The 23,418-nt window shown below is 39.2% G+C and overlaps 2 protein-coding genes across 8 annotated transcripts in view; one reads left to right on the top strand and one right to left on the bottom strand.

The window, feature by feature from the left end:
- Positions 1 to 23,418, bottom strand: part of DLG2 (discs large MAGUK scaffold protein 2) — a 486,684-nt gene that overhangs the window by 110,993 nt on the left and 352,273 nt on the right. The gene's annotated exons all lie outside the window — the stretch shown is intronic.
- Positions 1 to 23,418, top strand: part of ANKRD42 (ankyrin repeat domain 42) — a 268,662-nt gene that overhangs the window by 205,151 nt on the left and 40,093 nt on the right. The gene's annotated exons all lie outside the window — the stretch shown is intronic.

The following is a 23,418-nucleotide window of genomic DNA, read 5'->3' as shown; positions in this document are numbered from 1 at the left end:
ACAAACAAACTGAGATTAACAGTACTGTAACTAAATACAGAAAAAAAATACTATTTACATGAAAAAGCACTGTAATACTGTATTTATGTTTAAACCTTCTTAAAACTTGTAAGTAGATTTTTTGAAAGAAAGTAGAGATTTTCTTTTGTGAGTAATATTTAATTACTCAGATACTACTAGTATTACTAGCTGCTGGGGATATTTTTTCCTACTTGGGAAACACAGTACTGAACACAGCAAGAAATGCTTCTGAGAGTACAATTTCCTTAAAAGACAGAAATAATTAGCAATAGAAGGAAAAAGAAAAACCCCAAACAAAAACTCCCCACAACAAAGTGCATAGATTAGCCTGCCTGGCTCGCTCATTCGTTCAGTTCCAGCATGTGGCTGCACACAACACAGTTAAATCAGTTCTTTATTATTTTATAATGTTAAAGGTTATTACCACAACACACAAAAGGGATAATAGCGGGTTCTTAAATTAGCATTTGCTCAGCTCAAATGCCACTGCACTAATTCTTTTCCTAAGAATCTAGCACAAACAGTATTGCAAATCATGCTTGCAGAGCGGTGGGCTTGTGCTGTCTCCGGAACGGGACACATCTCCTCAGGAGAACAGGAATGGATTAGAAGGGACAGCCCATGTCTCACTCTGCCACTCTGCAGGTTCTTCAAACACAACACACTGACCAGTGTGATGTAAAGATGACATTAACTCTCAGGATTTAAAAAACTCTTGTCAATCCAGATTACTCTCCTGCCTGGCTAAAATAATAGGAGATTTCTGCTAACACTATGAAAGTATTTTGGGAATGAGGACTCTATCTGCAGTTTTATCAGGCTAACTTCTGAGTGAGCACATTGGGAATTCCCAAGTGGAAAGTTGTTGATGCCATAAGCATTTCCCTGTAGTACAAAATAAAATTTGTATATTATTATTATTAAGCTTTAGGCTGCCAACCACTAATTAGAACTTTGCACAGGACAGAAGAGAGTACACCACTACTGTTCAGACAACAAATGAATCTGTAGCAGAGGAGCATCAGTCCTGTTGGCTAACTGCATGTGGGATGATAAATATTCTCCCCCTTCAATTATTCCAGGCAGGACAAAGAACTGAGGACCAGAGAAGCTGCAGGTATTTCTCAGTGCTTTTAGCCTGCAATCTGATGAGATCCTAGCAGCAACTTTCATCTGGGGCCACTCTCATAAGAGGGTCTCGCCAGATTTCTTTTCTTTTACACACGGTCATGGTGTAAAAAGATGAAAAGTGTTCACCTAGAGGAATGCAGAGGGACTTCCAGCGCAGCTTTCTTGGGATATATATCCAAGTCCTGCCTGCAGGACTCAAAGCTATAGGGACTATACCAGAGATGACCCCGAATGTGTGTCAAATCCTACACCTCTGTTTATGGGCAGCTTCTCCATTGTAGTGGGGAGATAGCGCAAGGAACCAGCACCCTTCTGACCATGCATGCCCCCTGAAAACATGGAAAAACTCCACAGAAAGCTGACATGACCTTGGAAAGGAATCTTGATGAACATTTTTAATGGTTTTCATCATCTAGACTACACTGAATGCCATTTGAAAAGAGACAATTAGTCTATTTCACTGTCATCTGGCTCCTACTGATTTATCCTGCTGAATTCTCCAAAATCATTTCTACTACCCTGGAACACACCCTTTTCACCTGGGACGTTTCAAGGACTGAGAGATCTGTTTGTCCATCTGGCAGCAAAGAAGGTTATTTTATTTTATTTTATTTTATTTTATTTTATTTTATTTTATTTTATTTTATTTTATTTTATTTTATTTTATTTTATTTTATTTTATTTTATTTTATTTTATTTTATTTTATTTTATTTTATTTTTTAATTTTTATTTTTATTTTATTTTTTCCCCAGCAAAGAATACTTATGTTAATAGTTCATTTTTTTCCCTCTTTTTAAAAATAATAGCATAATGCATCTAGATGTCAAGACACCAGGAGCCACCAAACAAACCAAGCACTTGAATCCACAAACAAACGGAACTTAGCATTTGTGAGATGCATTTTGCTTACAAGTGAGCGTTTCACGGATTTAACTACTTGACTATCCCCTCCTGCTCGTAAAATCATATAAAACCTAACCAAAATGTCTTCTGCAGGATTAGACCTTTACATGTATTTCCCTCACAGCACAAAGAGCACACCAACATCAAAGGGCATGCTGTGTTTATGAACAAGCTCTCTCTCTGCTCCAGCTGCCAAATTTATTCCTGTAATACACTGAGTGTTTGATAGTCTTTTAAAATGGAATTTCTCTCCCTGATTTTCTGGATATACAAAAACCTCTACTGCTTTCCACTGACGCACTGTCATCCTTTACTATGTTCTATCTCCTTCCCTTCCAAAAAGTTGTATTGGCTGTTCCCAACACTGAGGATACTACATGGCTAACCTATCATTTCACCCATTTTTCCAGTGAAGGCCCTCTCCCTGAAAGCCCATCATTATGATTGCCAGTGTCTGTACAGCTTTGTTTCATGCCCGCCTTGAATACTGAATTCAAACCTGAGAATTCTTAAAAATAGCACAGTGTCACTTTATCAGTCTCTTCAATAAAAAGTAAGAGAGTTAATATATAGCTAACAGCTTTTAATTTTATGCATTAGATGTTTCTGTGCTCAAGACTCAATATTATAAATGCCTTGCTCTGTTTGAAAGCATGTTTTGTGTACTGTGTGCTTGAAAGAGCAAAACAGAAGTGTATCAGGCATACAAACTTGTGAGTTTACACACCCCAGCTGCCATCTCCAATCACTTTTTACACAGAGAGCACAGTCACACAACTACACAGTCAGACATTAGCTGTATTTACAGCAAACCAAAAAACAACTGTCCAAAAACCAATGCTGGCTTATCCAATAATTCATTTTGTCAAAAATGCTGACCACAAGCTGCCATGGGACTTCACAGTAAACCTGAAGGCTGGTAAACAGGAGATGTTTCAGAGTAAAGGAAAAAGATACAAAGATCAATTCCTGAGCTCAGCAGTTTTATCTAAGATATTTTTCCTGGGCATCTATATTTTATACAAAAGATGTGGGTTGGCTTCATCTGCAACCAAAATGCAATAACAGAGCAAGATTTCTCTTGAAGAGCAGATTTCTGCTACTCAAGTGTGCTATGCATCAATCCTAAAATATTACCTCTATCCAGAAATGTCAGGAAGCCAACACACTTTTGGAGCTGTGGTGCAGAGTGTTTCCAGGAGGATGTAGCACTAACAACAGGGATGGCTGTTTCCTGGACCAGCCCTAACGGCATTTAAGACACAGCACTCCATGGAGAGCACTGCTGTTGCTTACTGCCAGGTGGGAGGCATGGATCACAGCACCAAACTAATACCCAGATAAAACATTTGTGTCCTCCAGATCGAGATGATGTGAAATACAGTTCTTAGTCTCTGTTGTTTTTCCTTCCGCATCCCTCCTGGGATATGACCACAAAGAAGCAGTAGGCATGCATCCGGGATAAAATGGGATTGTTGCCACATCCTCTGGCTATTTTCCTTGGTCTTATTTGGAGTGAACTTTGAAAAGCTGGTCTCATCTGTGCCCAAGCCTCCATACCACTGCCTGGAGACTGAACTAGTTGTCAGCTTTATTTATTGTGTAATAACAAATAGTGAGTCTGGATCTCTGGTTCCCACAAGAGCCCATATGCCCATATCATAACTTTCTCCTTTTAGGGTTGCTTTTCCTGTCCTAATTTATACTTCCTAAGTTACAGTACATACATTTACATGGTTAATGTTCATATTGCTGAGATTACACCATTGTGATGCATGCAATATAAATGCCTAGACAGATGGATGCAGTATCACAGATTTCTGAAAGGAGGAGAACTTGCAAAGCCAGAAGCTCACACTTCAAGAAACCCATTTGCTGGCACAGGGGTCACTGAAAATAGATCTGAATGCTTAAGAAGATGCAACACTCTTAAATAAAGTAATGCTGACAAAGGTATACACTCTTTCCTAGAAATAGGCTCTAGTCTGTTAGGCTGCCAGGAAATAATTGTCACAAAAAATTCTGCTCTTTTCAAATTTAAGATTTACAAAGAGTAAGTGCAAATCTGTTAAGCAAAGGAAGTCAGTGGGAAAGGCCACTTAGCCAATAGCCTTACTCTTTAAATAAAAATTGATACTAAAATGAGATACCGTATTAATTAAACCAGGATCAGTACTGCAGCTTTTGTGCTTCACATATAACTCATTGAACAAATTATTTCTAAGTGAGAAGTCATTATACAAGTCCAAATCACTACAGAGTAAAGAATTTGGAGTGATACCAGGTGAGAGGTCTCTGCAAGAGAGCGTCTCCCTCCGTGTATTAATAATACAGCAATAAGACAACAGGTGCTGCTCTGCCAAGCTCTCTTGATATTTATATTCAATAAACTTGATTCTCCAACCCACAGAGAATGAAAAAACAACCCCAAATTGGGTGCAATGAGACAAAAGCAATGACTATAATACTGCTGCTAATAAAAGAAAAAATAAAATTGTTACCCGTGACCACTTCCCTCTCCTGGGGAGACATATAGGTATTATATGGCAATCTTAATATTTCAGTTCCATAAATTCTGCTTTTCAATTCCTTTCTGATTAAAACAACTACAAAAAAAATTTGCAGGCTTACTGATCTTTAAAGGTTACTGGCAAGATAATGTCGACATATTAACGGAGCTTACTCGAAAAGATACAGAGGTCAAAAAGAAGCAAGTGATAATTAGAGGAAAGAATCTGAAGCTGGTGAAATTCAAAAAGTCATGCAGACTCTACAGGAAATATACCTTTCTCTGCATAGTTGTGCTATAGCATGTTCCTTCAGTTTGTCTCAAAGTCTCCCTTTGCCTTTCATCTTACACATATTTCAGCACTGTTGTTATGCAAGATGGGGAATCATTCATTTTAATGTGATACTAAGCATATTACCACAAAACCAGAAAGCAGCGACCGATTTACTGAGTATCTAATTAAAAAGCTCTACAACTCAAATTCTCTGCAGCCCCTCGCAGCACATAAAAGAATTAATGCTGCATCTGAAAAGCCACATGTACAAAAAGCAAAGAATTTGTAAATGTTCCTGATATTTGCTTATTTTTTTCCTGTCTCTTGTTACAAAAGCCACAGCCATCACTCTCTTTAAGTGCTAATAAAAGCAATTTAATGACAGGTAGATTTGCTGGTTTGTAGCTTCTTTGAACCCCCAACACGCTCACTAAAGGAAAGTAACTTTAGCTAGGAAAGAGATCCTCGCAGCACGATGGTGAATAATTCATCATTGCATTTTTCTTTTCATCTCATTTTGTGCCAGTAGCGTACACAACTGAAAATATTGCAAAATCTAAAAACAACCACAGACAAGGACTTCCAGCAGCAAAATACACATTAAACTAGCAGGCAGGTTTCCCCAGCTTATATAATAACAGCTATAGCTCGACAGAACCCCCATCACTCACCGAGGACTGAATTCACTTGAACAAAAGCGGAGCCCAGTCACCAAATGCAGCTTTGCAGGACTCTCAGTGCAAGATGCTCCTGTCTGCTGTTCGGTTCACACTTGCCTTTATAACTAAGCCAACCAACAACATTCAGCTGCTGAACCTGATGAATTATAAAACGGTAGCTCCCAGACTCTCATATTTTACATCACAGGGGGTGGTCATCCAGCATACACACTGCCTGTGTACATATATTCTGCTATAACTCATCCTGATAAACACATCAGTGCTGGCAGCAGTGACAGTAATTGGTGCTCAGGATGTACAAGCACAAACCAATAGAGCACACTCCCACCTTCTGCTCTGTGCAACATCTCTACCTGTCAATCACTGCACCTTGTTAAGGTGGAATGAGCAACTGCACTTCGGGGAGAGGCAAAACTCAGAGAAGAAACCACCTACCAACACAAATTCTGCTCTTAAACATTTCTTAATGCAGTAGTAAATGTACCTTCAGTGTCCTCTAGGTAACAATTTTCACGATTTTTTTTCCTAAATCTTCATAAAAATCTTCCCTTCTTAAAGACACAGTTCTCATTTAGCAACTAACACAAGGATCATTACTCCTACTATCATGAATGGAAATTATTCAGGCAAATTCCAGGGACATCAGCATGGATAACCTAAAAGCATTACTACAGGCAGAATGACTGTTAAAAGCAATATACTTGTTAGGTGAAATTCTGTGCCCATTTTAAAATCCTCCTAAAAATGCTGAAATGTTTTAAGATCATCCTCTAAATTATAAGGATCTATTTATAATGCTCTTCACTTCTCTACTACTTTCTTTTCCCCATAAGCTTGCATAGCTTTTAAAGTCAATATATAGATACAAAAATAACAGAACCAAACACCTCATTACCGTTAATCCAATCAATTAAACTAAACATTTTCAAATGGGATTAATTACAGCAATAAAAATCACAATTGTTGCACATACCACAAATTAACACTCAGAATTAGTCCCTAACAAGCAAAGCTGGTTATGGTAATACACAGCCAGGGATCAGCCACTGGAAAGGCATTTGTATGGCAATTTTTTTATGAGGGAGCCAAAGTTGCTCTTTCAGAGTTGAGCTCCAGGAATTTTGTATGTGTTTTACACAAACTCAAGGATATTTGTTCAAGGATAGAGTGGGAATGAACACTTTATTCAAGAGGATTCTTTATTTCTACATCACTAGTGATGATTCTCATAGGGTTCCATTTTGAACCTGACCTCTTGATCCATTTCATTTCCCATGCCTGTAAAACTCCCCCAGTTTTTGGAGCCAGGAAGAAGCTGTTCTTGGGAAGGTGAGCACAGTTGTGTGAGCGGTTGTGCATTGCCTGGATGCTTTTCCACGAACAACTGGGCTGAGGAATGCAAATGAAGCCTGTGCCGGCAGCCCCAGGCAGAAACCCAACCCTTCTCACCATCTGGACTGACTGATGTGCGTCACAATGTGGGAACAGGGTGTTGCATTTCATGCATAGCAAAAGCTAGTCCTATATGGATATATATATATATAGATATATCCCCTTCCTCCTGTTCTCAGCTGCTTGTTCCACCCCATTCCTCATTTGTCTCTTTGTGTTCAGCACCTTTACTATCTGAGAAAAAAATCACTCCAGGCCAGAGGCATGAGCAGTGTTTCTGCATGTGCTGCTGGCTCTTACTACAGAAGAGTGTATGAAGGAAAAGCTCTCTAGAGTTGGGTGGCAGAATGTAGGGGAGATATATCAGGATTTAATCAGAGCAATGGTTTTGATGTCTCTGTCTTTCTCAGAAGCAAAGACAACTGAGATCCAATATCTGGATTCTCCAGTGATGCTGACCAAGAATAATCCAATATGGGCAGAAAATATTCCAAATGATAAACCCTGGCTCATTATGGAGCAGAAAAAAAAAAAAAAAAAAAAAAAAAAAGAAAGAAAAAAAAGAAAAGAAAAGAAAAAATTCTGTGCTACTGGATTTGGCATTTAGAGCCAAATTCTATTCTCAGGGGCTTACATATTTCACGTGCACATCATGGAGGTTCCCTAAAATGGCCTGATTACAACAGTTTGTTGTCCTGTGCACTAATTAGGGTTTTCTGACCTATTTTTTGTAGGAGACAGTTTCAAACCATATGTGCCAGAATGCCCTATTTTCCTTTTTGTTTTGCCTTAGCCATTCAGACTCTAAGAGGCTTCCCAAGGATCTTTGTAAACATGACACTGCCTTATAACAATTTGCTGCCACATGAATAAGACACAAGCAACGCATGGTTGGATGTCCTTGACCAACGCAACACTCATGCTAAAATTCAGCTCCCAGTTACTGAAGACAATGTTTGTAAAAGTGACCAATATCTCACTAATGTAAGCCACAGCAATATTTCATAGCTGTGTGTAGGTGGCATACATAAACCAGAGTCTGCGGCATTACATAAGATCCACCATTCCAAGAGAAATTGCTACCCTGTTCCACACTTGCAATTTTTAATTAGCTTTCCTGGCTTCCACGTTACCTTTCCATGGGTAATACAGCTGATACTGCCATAACAGCCAAGAATGTGAACAAGGTGGTGTTCTGTAAAAGCCCTACCTTCGAGGTGATTTGATACGCTCAACACACGAGCATATGCCCAGGAGCCCCATGTCCCTGGGGCTCTGTTATTACATTCTAGTGCAGAATGTGAGATTTCACATTCAAACATATTCACTCCACTGACAGGTGTGTGAAAATCCCATATGGCTGCCAGATTTCTGTATACCTACATATATATATAGAGTGTGTATTTTTAAGGCATTTGTAACAAACACATTTGGTATTGACTCTGATGTTCTTCGCTTCAAGATGCAAAATAGAACTGAACTAAAAACGAAAAAAAAACCAAAAAACCCAGAAGACAATAGTGTTCCCATTTGCTACCAAAACATTACTTCTTTCTTCCATAATCACATGGACTATATTGACTACATACATATTGTGGATATCTCATTTGCTGTCTAAAGTGAGCACACAGATCACTGGGGAAAAATCAGGGCATTCAGCTGGAATAACAAGAGCAGAAGAAGCAAAGGTAACTTCAAATTAAAAATAATTACAGGTAGATACTATCAATATCACAAATTAGCTAGTACTGTTCACTTGCACGTTCATGAAGCAAAACTAGATCTCCAGGATCTCCTCAGTGTGGATTTGGAGTTTCAGGAGAAAAAATGTGCACCAACAGAGATAATTCCCAGGCCAAACCAGATAGTATGGATGACAAGTACTCTGGGTAGTAATCTTTGCAACGTGGCCTAAAATGCCATCCTGAAAACTAAAGAGGTACTTATTCAGTGTCCTGCATTTAGCAATCTTCAATTTCTTTACTGATTTTTTTTTGTCAGGCTTACACTAGATGCATTTTTACCCTGGATTTACACTCTTTCATCTGATAGCCTTTTGATGGCACTGTCAGAGAGTATCTCTAAAGCAAAGAGCCCAGCAGGATTTTAAAAAGGACTGGGCATTTATCAGATAATATCATCCAGAAGAGCAGTAATAACAAGAAGCCTAAGCTTTCCAAAGATCCGGGGGTGTAAAAACACTTTGTTTCTTACAGGTGTTTTTTCTTTCACGGCAGGCTCAACCCACTGCTCTGCCTCAGACTGCATCACTTCACAACAGCCCAGCTTATCCTGGCCCCCGTACAGGACAAAGAGTATCAAGGGCTGCAAGTCACTTCCCACCTTCCTCCCAGCAAAGGCACTAATTTAGCTCTCCCTCCCTAATCCGGCTAAGCGTAACCATGAAATCTCTGTGAGTTTAGTTAATTCTGAGATCTACCTTTCTTCTAATCAAAGTCAGCTGAGCTCAATTGCAGAGGTCTTTTCTTACACTTGATAAAGGCAATCCCTAGTTACAGGGAGTTTCCCTGCCTATACCTTCCAAAGGGTAGTAGGTGAAATAGAATCATCATTCCTTGTGAATACAGAAATCTATCAAACTTTTAATTCCAGAGGATTTACAAGTTTCACTAACTACTCCATTGTCTGTGGTCTGAATCCAATGAGAATGTATCCTTTTATAAATAGATGGTAAAATAGTACACACTGAGTCAGACAGATTCCACTGCCATAACTTACATACATCCCACTCTGCAAAATAAACGACAGTGACAATGTAAATTAATTTAGTTGCCAGGCCAAGGAAATAGGGAAATTAATTTTCTTTCAATGTTGCACACATGAAATTTCATGTAAGAACAGTTTTTAAATCGTTTCAGTTCCTAAGATTAATCCTCATAAGTACAAATGAATAAAAGTGTATACTTAGGTTAATTAAGAAATTAGCTGGCACAGGGCTTTGAAGATGCAAAGGACTGTACAAGTGCTATTGCTATAATAATATTTTTCTGTATTACAATACTTTCCTTCCTCAAGTGACATCTCTTTTGCTACAAGTGTAGAATGAAAGCTCAAGTCCTCTTTCTGAATGAGGACTGTTTTGAAAAAATACAGAAAAAAGAGAATTTAAAAGGATATTCAGCTAGGTCTGAATGAACAGATGCCCAAGAGAGCAATTTAAGTTGATCAAGGGCAATGACAAGAACTTGATTTGCTAGTTAGGAAGGCTGATCCCTCCTAATGGTGGCTTCACAGTCTTGAGAATATGAATGATCCTATCAGTAATAAAGAAGAGCAGCTAAAAGGGAGGAAGAGCAGATGGCACTTTCCCTAGAGCCTCTGGAGAGGCTGTCTGGATTTGATTTGATTTGATTTGAAAAGCCTTTTATAGCGCCCTGTGAACCTGGAATAATATGGCAACCCATTAATAAATCAGCAGATATCACAGGAACAGCCTGATATTTCATAAAAATGTTTATTTTCTGTATGGCTTAGGTTAGTCCAGCTGGTTAAAAGAACTGAGAAACTTGGAGGAGATGGTTCAGAATCCAGAACCAGTTTGCATTTTTTTTTGTTGTTTTCTTTTCTCGACTTTTGTTTTCCATGGAACCTTGTGTTTGCTTTTGCTATTCCCTTTTACATGAGTTAAATTTTTCTGAAGCTTGATATTCAAATCCCAAACAAGTCATAAAGGACTTAATAGCTCTATGAGCTGGGAAATAAATAAAGATACACTTTCTACTAGCTAAAAGTTAAATGTAGTAGCAAACCAGACAAGCATCTTTTACACATCTTTTACACAAACAGAAGGTCCCACAGGCAATTCCTTGTAAGCCTAATGCAGGAAGCAAATGAGTTAACAGCTTTGGATGGCAAAGAATGGTGGAGCCATGAAGATCCTCCCTGGATTCGCAGTTTAACTCTGCGTGCACTCTGTGGTGGGAGGAGTAGGTGGCTGATTTGGGAAGAAGTACAGCACAGGAATGATACACTTGACTCCTCTGAGGATGGTGATGAAAATCTGTCAGCTTGGCATAGTCCTTCACATTACCTACAGCAAGAACTGACACATGGAGAAAGCAACAGCTCTACAGACGTTACAGTAAAAAACACAGAATACAGATGGAGAAGGCCTTAAAGATCATCGAGTTGAACAACTAACCCAACACTGCTGAGTCCACCATCAAACCATACCCCCAAGCAGCACACCTACATGTGTTTTGAACACTTCCAGGGACAGTAATTCCACCATTTCCTTGAGCAACCTGTTCCAACGCCTGACCACATTTAACAAAAAAATTTTTCCTAATATGTAATCTAACTCCCCCTGCTGCAACTTGAGGCCATTCCCTCTTGTCCTATGACTTGTTACATGGCAGAAGAGACTGAGCCCCACCTGGCTGCACCCTTTCCTGGTAGCTGCAGAGAGCACAGCACAAGAGGCAGGGTGTGCGTGGTGGAGAAAGCAGAGCTGCTTTGTTGGAGAGTCCTGTGACAGTACTGCAAGGGGCTGTCCATGGAAAGGGAAACAAAAACACGAAACAGTCTTCACGAGAAAACAGGGAAATTCAGGCCTGCATTTGTGATGGATTGGAAAAAATAAGCGGCATCGCCTTAGGATGCCTTCTGCACTGATTGTGACAAAGAGCTAGCACAGAAATCAGTACGCACGCACACACTCTCAGATTAAGTTTTCCCCTCCTACAGTTTTCTTTCAGGAAAGAAAATCTGAAGCCTGGATGACTAACTACAATGCAGATGGCAGAGCAGTGTAGAGATACAAGCTCCAAATGAACTAGCTCGGATGACACCACGAGTGAATTTAACCTACTCATACTGAACTCCACGGTTATGCTGTTCCTGGAACCTGAACATGCACAGCACTTTAGGATTCAGACAAGCCAAAGCAGGACAGCAGGTGATACTCAAGCTAGTTCTGTGCCAGCATTCTTGCAAATTTACGTCTGCAGTTTTTTGCCATTACTTGTGAATGTGCCAAGAAAGTACCTCCCAGCAAGAAATTATACATGGAATGACAGCAGCATCAGAGCAAGTATTGCTCTGTAAAGAAGGGAACTCTTTTTTAGGATATAGAATACCCTCTTTCAGCTCTGCAGGAATCATCCGTAGCCTTTCATGGTTCACAAGACTGCTGAAACTGCAGATTCACTGTCTTGGCTCTGATGCCAGGGCAATTAATTCAGCACTCACCAGACACCCTTTTCGGCAGCTAGGGTGATGGCTCTGGCAAACTTTATTTGAGGGGGTTGTCATGCTCAGTGTATTCCCACAGTGTCTGGGCATTCTGAAGCTGGGAATAGCAATGACACTTCATCTACAGGTCAGCAGTAACCATGAGCAGGGAAGTGTCTGCCATCCCAGCACATTTACACCTGGTAACTAACTTCGACAGTCTGAGCTCAGCTGGGCACTTAAGGACAAGCCACCCTTTGGTGAGGATTCTGTCTGAAGGGACCCAAGAACCAGGACACTGATTAGATGCTCTGTTCTTGAACTACTTATAGCTTGAGGATTAATTAGGAGTGGGAAAGTGCTCTAAGACCTTTAACTGAGGAACTGAAGAATTAAAGGAGTTGAAATATAAATACTTATTATCACAACAGTATCAGAATCTCTGACTGAAACCCTACAGAAATAACTCATGCTATGTAGATCCAACAAGATCATTCTGTTAAGGTTTCGTAAATGACAAAATGGGATTTATCTGGGAATGCTGAACAACTGAATAGAGAGGTGGTATGTGTTAAAACTGAGAATGTGCAGTTTTCAGCACTTGAATTTATAGGTGTCTACTCCTGTGCTCTGCCCAACTTTCTGCTAGATAACACCAGAACTGTAAACATAGCATATGGAAAATAAAGGCCAAAATAAAAGCTAAAAGCAGTAGTGGGCAGTTGATGGCTTTCTCTCTCTTGTGCTTGCATCTCAACTGCTATTTTAGCAGAGCACCCTGGAAAAGGAAAGCAGGAGCAAATGGCAGTAACTGGGAACTTGGGACAGTTGTTGTAAGAATTTTTTGTGTCCTGGAATGGATGCTGCTTCTGTGACTCAGTTTCTCAGCTCAGTACTGCTCCATGCAGGTACTGTGAATATACACTAAAAATAATGATTTATATAAACATATATCCTGCAGGCCACCTAAGCACCTTCAAAGCAAACAGTTCTGAAAGAGTTGGAGAGTCCAAGCAGTGATTTTTTTCCAGTCTTTTTTTTTCTCCTTTTACCCACAACTAGAAAAAAATAAACATATTGACTGTCTCAATGTTAATATTGCATAACAGACAGAAATATATGTCAGTCTGAGGGATGTACAAGGAAACAATATAAAAGTACTGCCGCTGAGCAGGGATAGAAATTAAAGGAACTTTTGCAGCTCCACTTCTCAGAGAATACATTGCTAAAATGTGATTTGGGGCCAGAATAATCATACTTGAATGAGAACAATAAGAACAAAATGATCCTGAGGTGAAGATATTGAAAGCAGATAATCCATACTGCTTTGTGCCCGTAGCGTACAAGGACTTCAACAACAAGGTATAAAAATGCATTAAGGTGATGAGAATGGGCCACTTTTGAAGGAGAGGATATGACCCTTACAAAGAAAACCTTGTGTACAGAACACCATAAAAGGATAGGGCAGTTTGGATGATGACTCCCTGTGGATACTGCAGTCAGCTTCATGTCTTCATAGATGGGATGTGTCCTGGCAATGCGCGACCCTGCGGATATCCTGGCATTGTGCTAGAGCGTAATGAAAACCATGGCCCTGAAAGCATCATCAGAGTTCTGGGCATGCAAAAATTAGTTAGCTCACACAGAAATTTACGATGGGGAAAAAATCCTTTTGCTTTCTACCAGTGGATTTATTTCCTTTACTTCACAGTAAGCATCCCATTGGGCTACTCTTTCCCGCGGAATTAACAGAGAATTTTAGGAGGATGAAAAATGCAAATCCTATGTGTATATTTTGACTACACTACCCATATCCTAATAAAAAGAAGAGACAAGTAGGTAAAGTCTTTCTGATTATAATCAACAAGCAAAGCAGGGCAAATAATTTGTAATGAATATATAGTTTCTTCTCTGTTATTTTAAATGGTTTTTTATGATTTTTTTGCTGTTTTCACAAATTAATTATCACATGGGAGTAAGCAGATACCCTCTACCTTCATATGATTTATGAACATTACATTGACAGTATTTACAGTATGAATTTTGCATAACCATATAATATTTCTCCTTTTCTTGGCTGGTGAGGTGTAAATATTAGTACTACATTTCTCGTGCAAATATTACTATGAAATATATTGATTATAAAAATATTAATAACAATAAGTTTACCCAGACATTTGATGGAAATTAAATGCAAATGAATACAAGCCTAGGTGAATTGTTCAATTATATATGCATGTTTCTTGTACAATTGCTGAAGTATGTGTTTGGCTTTTCAGAATCCTAAGAGACCTAAATTTGAAAGTCATATCATAATTACACCTGTAACATATTTCTATACCCATATTATATAGGATGAAGAATGGAGTTTATAAACCTGCTTGGTTTGCAGTTAATTTTCAAATGTCTGGTTTTAAACTACATAATTCTTGACTTAAGAAGACTTCTAGAAAATTAGGGAAAAATCAATTAAATATAATAAATCAATGTATGTTAAAATTTAACATGTTAATATTCATAGGGTTGCTTCAAGGTCTTTCTTTGAATAAAACTACCAGAAACGCAGGGCTCTTTTTTTCTTTTTTTTTCCTTTTTTTTCTTTAATTATTTTTTCTTTTTTTCTGGAAGAATTAAATCCATTTGGGATCCTAATATGCATTAATTTAACACAGGGCTCCCTTCAAATGATTGATTTTCTTTACCTTCCCTTTTACACCTGGTGAATCACTTTAACAGCTTCATGTGGGCATGAAACACCAACTGGCATTAGATTGGATGTTGTAGCCAGAAATTATTTTTAATCTTTCAAACCAAACCAAAATCCTTCTTCTCATGTAATAGTAATTATAAAAAAAGACACAGCTTATATTCAGTGCATTAAAATTTAAGAGTATATGCTATAAAGAGAAATGACAGAGGAACAAGCCATTTCAAAACTCAGATTAGTCCTTAATATTGTACTCAGGAAGCAAAATGCCATTATATGGTATATAATCACCAAGGACAGAAATTGACAGCTGAGAAAATACAGTTTTGAAAAGCTATTCTTTTTTTTTTTTTTTTTTTTTTTGAAGTAGTCTTACTGGGAATGTCCACATTAATTTAAACTATTGACTTATTTTATCTTTGTGATAAATGTTATGACTTCTGAAATCTAAATAAAGTTTCAAATTATTTCCCACATAATTTTCCACATCTGAGGACTCTTTAATTACACTTGAAAGGCAACCTGCTGTGTGAAGGCATGTCCTGTAATGAGCATTATTGGGATTAGAATAATTTTACAGTCCACTTGGCAAATCCAGATGGAAGCTGAGGAAAGGCTCATAGAGCTAATCCTGCAAAGAGGTACTTCACCTCTGCAAACTCATGCTAACACATGAGGGGAGAAAAGAGGCAATTATTATGCTTGCAGTTGTTCCAACAGCCTGGGAGGGAGCTCATCATGTTGCCTAATGTAAAAAGACCAAACCCTTGCAATAGTGTTGCCTGAAGATTTTAGGTATCAACCAGGAGAACAGAGATGCCAGCATCCAGAAACTCACCTGGACTATCCCGACACTTCGGCAAAATCATAACGTCCTAACAAAATGTACCCTTTCAAAAGTTGCCCCACCAAAACCTTTCCCCTCTACTCTTAGCATGAAGGACAAATAAGTGGAGCAGGTGCTAATTTCTCTGTTTTTTCTTTCCCCTCTGCCACATGGAAACAGTGTCTGTTCAGAATGCCCAGACGCAGCACCATCAGCGAACAGTTTCTCCTATTACATGACAAGTATCCTACCTAAAATCAATAAATATTTTTATAATGGAGTACATGTGACAAATAAAGTCCCACAGTTGATCTTTCATCATTTGTTTTTTGCTTATTTTGTCTTGATTTCTCTGACTTAGCATACAAATGCTACTGAAAGAGAGGGGAAAAAAAAAAACAAAAAAACAACCAAAATAGATTATCCCAGATTTGGGGCTTTAGAATGGGATGACGAAGATTCAGCATGGTTCCTCAGCTATTTTAGTCCAGGTATCTACACAAATCCTAACTATCTTGGCAAACACAAATCAACCTCAATTGCATATACATCAGAAAGAAAGAGAATCAACAAACAATCTCTCAATGCAAGTTTTCTAGCTCCCTCTCTGACTTTTTGGTCTCCTTTGCCATCATTACTAAAAATGAACTCCTGTTACAGGAAACATGGGGGTTATCTGGTTGTTTTGCTGCTTCCGTTCTTCTCTAGCCCAGCAAGGGCTGCTGTGCCTCAGGAAAGGCACCACAAACAGTTCTGCTGATAAAGTGCTCTGGAAGTGGAGAAAGTAATTTCCAGAAGCAAAATGGATTGTGCCTGCATGAGCACCCATAGGGGTTATTCATGGCAGGTCTGTTCTACACAGAAGCACGAGAACAATTAGAGAATGCAGCTCATTTCCTAACAACTGTTCTCAAAAGCACATTGGCACTGGGAAGAAAGGTGGATTTTAGGTTAAAAAGTGCCATTTGTTCCCTTGACTTCATTCAGCTGGTTTTATGTCCCCACAGCTCATGAAACTGATTGATAGCATATATTAAAAACCGCAAAAAATATGCATTAATTAAAAAAAAAAATCTATGTAGAGTCATGAAAATTGGTGCATTGTGTGGCATTCAATCAACAACAAATAGGCAAATTGGGGAGACCCTCAAGTTCCTGGCAGGCTGTCAGTGCAGGAGCTGGAAAGACTGGATGGTGCCAACAAGTAACTCAGCACACAGCAGCACTGAGCTGCCTGGAGATCTCAAAGCCAGCATTTGTCCTGGTGCTCTGACATTCAGATTGCTGGGGAACAAGGTACTTTTAAATAAAACCTTTATAGCCCCCGTTCACATTTTGCAATTCTTGACGTTCCAATGAAACAGGGGCATCCTTTGTCTCCCCTCAATCAGCTCTGCTTTCACAAGTGCTGACACTGCCAGGGATGGCATAACCCCAGTGACACAGGACCCTGGGCTGGCTAGAGCTGTGGAGTTGGATGTGAAAGATTCCTGGACCCGGAAAATGGAGGTTTTATTAGAAACCTGACATTTTTAATTAGAGAGACCTCAAAGGCCACATTTATAATTAGATGTTTCCAAGATGATTCCCATGACCTGAGGCAGCTTGGAGTGCCTCATGTCTGGCCTGCCTAACTGTCCTATGTCCCAAAGTTTAACCTGGCTCCTGGGGCTGGTCTTCTACCTGAGCTGGCTTCCCAATCACGTAGTGCTGGGACAAAATGTGCCAGGGAACCTGCTAACAATTTAACAACAAGGGCAAAAATATTCCTGTTTGGGAATATTGCCAAACATTGTTTACTAGCATATATTACACCAAAGTGATTATTTTAAAGCAGAGAGAGATTATGAAGGGATTACACACAATTTACTTCTGGCAGATCATGGCTCCATGGGATGAGAGGCTCCACACTTCCAGCCATTGCTGCTTTTAACTCAGGGACTCTCTAAGGAGCAGCAGACCCCACATCAGCACTCCTATTCTCTCTGTCCTGTCCTCTCAAAGTCTTACAGCCTGGAAATGAGCTGCAGGTTCCCTTCATCTTCTTGTGATCCTTTCACCTCTCAGACCTTGAAGCTTCTTCTAGCTTTTAGCACCTTCTCTTCCCCAGACCCTGCAGGAGCTCCCTCCATCTCACCCCAGGGACACCATCTGGCCCAGTCCTTTTAAGGAACTTAAGATAACAGTGAACAACTAAGTAAACCCCCAAATATTGTCTGCCACATCCAGCACTAATTTTAGGCCTCTTAAAAATGTCAGAATTGAATCAGAACCAACTGATTCTCTATGATCTTCTTTTCAGAAAGCTCTAATTTTCAATCTGAATCAAGGTGACATTTGCTTTTTCAAAATTGTCCTCTCTCTACACCCAAAATAGGACAGTCATCAACCTCTTAGTCCTCTTGAAAATCTAAAGCACATTTTAGCACTTCCATAAGCATATTCCCTTTAAGGACATTAATTGCAACACACACTTTACACCTGTGGATTAAGTAATCACACACATCAGGCTTAGCTTAGCTAAGGGCTAAGCTAAGCCCTGGGACACTGTCCCAAAGAGAGAGGGCCCAGACAGCTATTTAGCTTCTCTCTGTTAGTCAGCATTGACTGAATTCTGTTTCTGTTTACACACTGACACCCCATCCTGGGCTGCATGCCCCTAACATAGGGCACCATCTCCACAATGAACTCCTCAGTTGGTGCCATTATTTGGTATCACTGATCAGCATCCTAGACATCCAGGTAAATGTTGAGAGAGTGCTTAAAATATAATTACTATTGCATTCCCTGGAAGTTCTGGTGAAAATTCAGTTACCTTTTACTTTCAGATGAAAAATAAAACCAATTTTTTGCTAGCTACACATTTTTTCATGCCAGCCTTCGGGCAGAATTTGCCACTCAGATAACTCAAGACAGAGAATCAGGAGTCTGTTGCGAAGGCTTTGTGGGTTCAGCTGAGGAAATAATTTTGCCTTTGCCTTTACATACGATTTGCTGGTTTTTAGAGGTTTTTTCCCCATATAGCCATTGAAGCGAAAACTGAAGCAGAACTTGCCTCCAGAGGAAGAAAACAGAACAGAATATGAAAAAATGCCACCAAAATGGCACTTTTGATGCCACGATGCAAACAAATTTCACCAGGGACTCTCTGTTAACACTGAGATCACAATCACAGAGTTGGAGCCCATTGTTTGCACCTACAGTTCTTATGCATATGGCTGAAAAGTTGGCCAAGCCTTCACATAACACATGGATCCTCCAACTGGCTCTGCTACTGCAGACCCTAAAGTTCAATGTGAAAGATGCAGCTCCAGAAAGGGCAAGACAGACTCAAAGGAACACTTCCTGGAAAGTGTTTAAAAAGTGTGTGGATATAGCACTTGTGGATATGTTTTAGTGATGAACATGGCAGAGCTGGGTTAAAAGTTGGATTTGATGATCTTAGAGGTCTCTTGCAAAATCATTAGTGATTCTGTGATTCAATGAAAAATTCTTTCTGATTCCAAGGGGAAAAAAGCTCTGAGCAATGGTGTAGATACATCACTGGGTGAAGAAAAGAAAATTCTTAATAGTGTTGCGGGAACATAGGGAACAATTCACAAAATACTTCTACTCAGCTTTTGGAAATAAATAGGCTGATTCACTTTTCTTACATGGAAGGGATGAGATACCCATCTGTAATTAGTAGAGTGCACACTAAAAACAAAGTAGAAACTAAACATTATTTACTGGAAATAGAAGATTATATATAAAGAGACACGATGAATCAATGTCTAAGAGCCCTTGAAGTGACAGATGAGGATACATCTGTTTTATAAATTTTCCTTCTTTTGTGCACCTTGAACATCGGAGAAACTCCAACAGGCTGAAAGAATTGTGATCCAGATGGACAGAAAATATGCCTGGGTAAGCACCAAGTAGTCAGTCGAATATCAGTGCAATAAAAAGTAATTTTTAAAAAAGGAAAGGGCTGGAAATGTAATACCATTGACATGATTTTTTTGAAAATATGCCCTCTCAAAAACAGCCTCAGTCCTGACTGTAAAAAGAAGACCAATTAAAAATACTCTTTAGGTGTAAAAGTGTTCTCTGAGTTTCCAAATGAACAGCTTATGTACATTACTGTATTAGTAAAGCCCATATAAAGTAAGAAGAAAATGGTTTGCATTTTAAAATGCTATTTAAAAGCACAAAATAATTTGTGACTGAAGATATTTTCAGTGGGGCTTCACAAGGATAAGTCAAACCCCAAATATTTTCCAGCATTTTCATCAATGCCTTTGAAAGCTAAGCCTCTTAAGGACTTAATGTAGGCTAGAACAAAGACTGTTAGAAAAGGTAACATAAATAAGAGGACATAAGCCCTGTTTTATGATGTGGTTAATTTACTAAGTTAGACCTCGTGGAATGAAATTTGTCTGAATATATACCTATATCTATATAAATAAAGCCATTTCTGTTGATGCATGAAAAGAGTGACTTTGCAGTAAAAAATGGCTGGGCAATTCATGTGGCTTTGGTGTGCTTAGACTGAACAGCAAAAGGAGTAAAATGCAGACTAAAAATGTGGTTTTGGGTAATGGGGAAAATGGTATGAAAACACTGAAAGAAAGTCTGCTGTCCAAAAATAATGGTGGAACACTGGGGCAAAAGCCAAAACAGCCCCTAAGAAAGACAGCTGAGGACTGGAAAAAATTGTTATAAAGACTTTTAGGTTGGCAAAGAGAAAATAGGGAAGTTGCAATGTGGGGCCTTTTTCATGGGACACAATATTAGGTACTTAATGACCTTCATTTAGGAAGGCATGAAAAGAAGAGATTAGGAATTGAAAGACAGAAAAATCCACATGGGAAATAATGCACATACTTTAATATCTATTAAAATGAATAACCACTGGAATAAATTAGCACATGAATGGCTGAATCTTTAAGGTCCCTTTTAACCCAAACCATTGTAGGATTCTATAATCACATTTTATGATTTGAAAAGCGTTGTGACCTATTCCTCCTCTAGATTTTTATGTCTGTGGAAATATAATTGGTGCAGCTCTATTCTGACATTACAGAAGTAAATAAAATATTGGTTTTATTTGTTTGTGGATTTTTTTCACATTTAAATACTGTTAGTGTCTCAAAAGCAGCATTTTGATTAAAAAAGACTCTCTCCTAAAATATGCTTAAAAATCCCTTACATTTAATGAAACTAAATTATAAGCAGTTTTATACAGAAAAGCACAAAATATGAATGCATATGAGAACCTCTGAAATACATGGACGTAAAATAAAGCACCCAGGTGCTTCCCAGCATAATGGTGCTCTGGGTGAGCTCTTCATCTTTCCCAAGCACAAGTTCCTGTCCTGTTTCTTGCATCATTCCTACTCCTCTTTTCACCTCTGTACCAAAACAAGTATAGCTTAATCCTTAATCCTCCAAAGCATCGTGAAATTAAATGCATCTGAGATCCGTAGATGCTTTATGAACTAATTAATGAAACTTTAAGGAAGAGAAGAGCAGACAGCAGAAATCTGGTTTGTTCCATGCTACAGTAAGGTTTGCAATAAAAGAAGCAGTCAGATGGAACAAAGATGTTCCCCCGTAACCAAGCAATGCACATCTCTTCTGTCATCTATCGTCGGCAGTAATTCACATCAGAGCTCCACAGGGCTGCAGCATTGAAGTGGGCTGGCAGAGCTGTCCCACTCCTCGGAGAGAGAGTTGGATACTTGGCACAGCAGGATATCTGCCTTAATATTTGTAGCTTACTTTGAATAACCCTGTTGTAGGCATTCGTGCAGAAGGACAGGCTGAGACACTTGGGTTTGTTCAGCCTGACAAGTCAAACTCAAAAGGGGATCTTGTTGTTGTCTGTAGTTACCTAATGACAAGGTCTAGAGAAAGTTCAGAGAGATCATTCTTAGAGGAGCACAAAGAAAGATGAGAGGCAAAACTCATAAATTCCAGCAAGAGCAAATCCTGACTAAACCCAGGAGCAAAAAAAATCACCATGAGCATGATGAAATACTGGAACATGTTACCCAAAGAGGCTGTGGATCCCCACCCTTGGAGATACGAAGAACTTGAATGAGGAAGGCTAACTATGTAGCCTAGATCAGGTGGCCATCCTTTGAACAGAGGGTTGGAATAGATGGTCTTCAGAGGTCCCTTCCAACCTGAATCACTCTCTGTTTCCATGTAATTCATGGACAGTTCATGAAGAATCCCTATGGGCCTAACTCTCCTTCTGTTAACATCAGGTTATTGGATGCTTTTGGAAAACTCTATTCCCCTGCCATCAATATTACAGGACCCTAAAGGAGCCAGCTTAATCACACCATTTTTCTTTCTTTGTGCTTCAACGAAGTATTTATGTGTATTTTTCCTTCTGTTTAGGTCAAGATTTTCACCTAGAGACAATTATTTCCACGGCATTTAATTATGATATCAAGAGTTTGACATTGAACCTTTTGAAAGAGGCCCTGAATCTCACTGATGTAATTTCAGAGACTTGCTCCTCTGCACTACAACAAACCTAAATTCATCATGTTTTAAAAAGAGTGTTAGGTTTTAATTTTGCTCTTTAACCTTTTGCTCTTCATTCAGATTTTGATCACCTAGGAAGATGTAGCAGCTCAGAAGACCAAATATCACATTTCCTGCTAATAAGAAAGGACACTCCTTCACCTGTTTTCTTTCCCTTGTTAATCTGACAAGCCACTAACACCCCAAAATAAAGAAGAAAGAAGGAAAGAAAATGGAGGAAATTAATCACAGAATGGTTTGGGTTAGAAGGGACCTTAGATTTCATCTAGTTCCAGGGCCCCATCCAACCTGGCCTTGAACACTTCCAGGGACAGGACATCCACAGCTTCTCTGGGCAACCTGTGCCAATGCCTCACCACCCTCACAGTAAAGATTTTCTTCCTAATATCCAATCTGAACCTGCCCTCATTCTTTTTGAGTCATTATCCCTTTTCCTATCACTACATGCCCTTATAAAAAGTTGCTCTCCACTTTCTTGTAGCCCCTTTAGGTACTAGAAAGCTGCTTTGTTGTCTCCCTGAAAACACCTCTTCTCCAGGCTGAACAACCACAGCTCCCTCGGCCTCTCTTCATAGAAGAGGATCTCCCACCATGTGTTCTTCTCCATGGCCTCCTCTGGACATGCTTCAACAGGACCATGGCTTTCCTGTGCTGGGGAACCCAGAGCTGGTTGCAGCACTCTGGGAGGGGTCTCATGAGAGCAGAGCAGAGGGACAGAATTCCCTGCCTTGCCCTTCTGCCCATACTGTTTTGGATGCAGCCCAGGATGAGGCTGGGTCTCTGGGCTGTGAGTGCACATTGCCAGGTCATGTTGAGCTTCTCATCAATCAACAAGTCCTTCTCATCAAAAGAACCCTCAATCTGTTCTCTGCCCAGCCTCTGCTTGAGCTTGTGATTACAAAAAACATGTTTTGATTGCTGTAACCTAACCCTATACTAATTTAAACACAGATCCAGAAACTCTCAGAAAAATAAGATACAAGTACACAAGTAGCATCCAATTATTTTTTTTAATTTTTTTTTTTTTTTTTTTGCGTGGGAAGAATTTTTACTAAACTGAGTAAACACAAAATATGCAATCTCTAAACCACAGTATGTGTCTCATGTAAAAATTACCTTATGGTTATAGTTACATGTGGAAATAGCTCCAGGTTTTCACTCTTTACAAGCTTGATAATCCTGAAGAAAAGAGATGAAATTTTTCCTCACTGCACACCTCCACATTTTGAAAATCAAGCTCC

The sequence above is a fragment of the Serinus canaria genome, chromosome 1 (genome assembly GCF_022539315.1).
Source record: "Serinus canaria isolate serCan28SL12 chromosome 1, serCan2020, whole genome shotgun sequence".
NCBI classification, from domain to species: Eukaryota; Metazoa; Chordata; class Aves; order Passeriformes; family Fringillidae; genus Serinus; species Serinus canaria.
The sequence above is the reverse complement of the archived record's forward strand: the minus strand, read 5'-3'. Positions and strand labels throughout refer to the sequence as shown.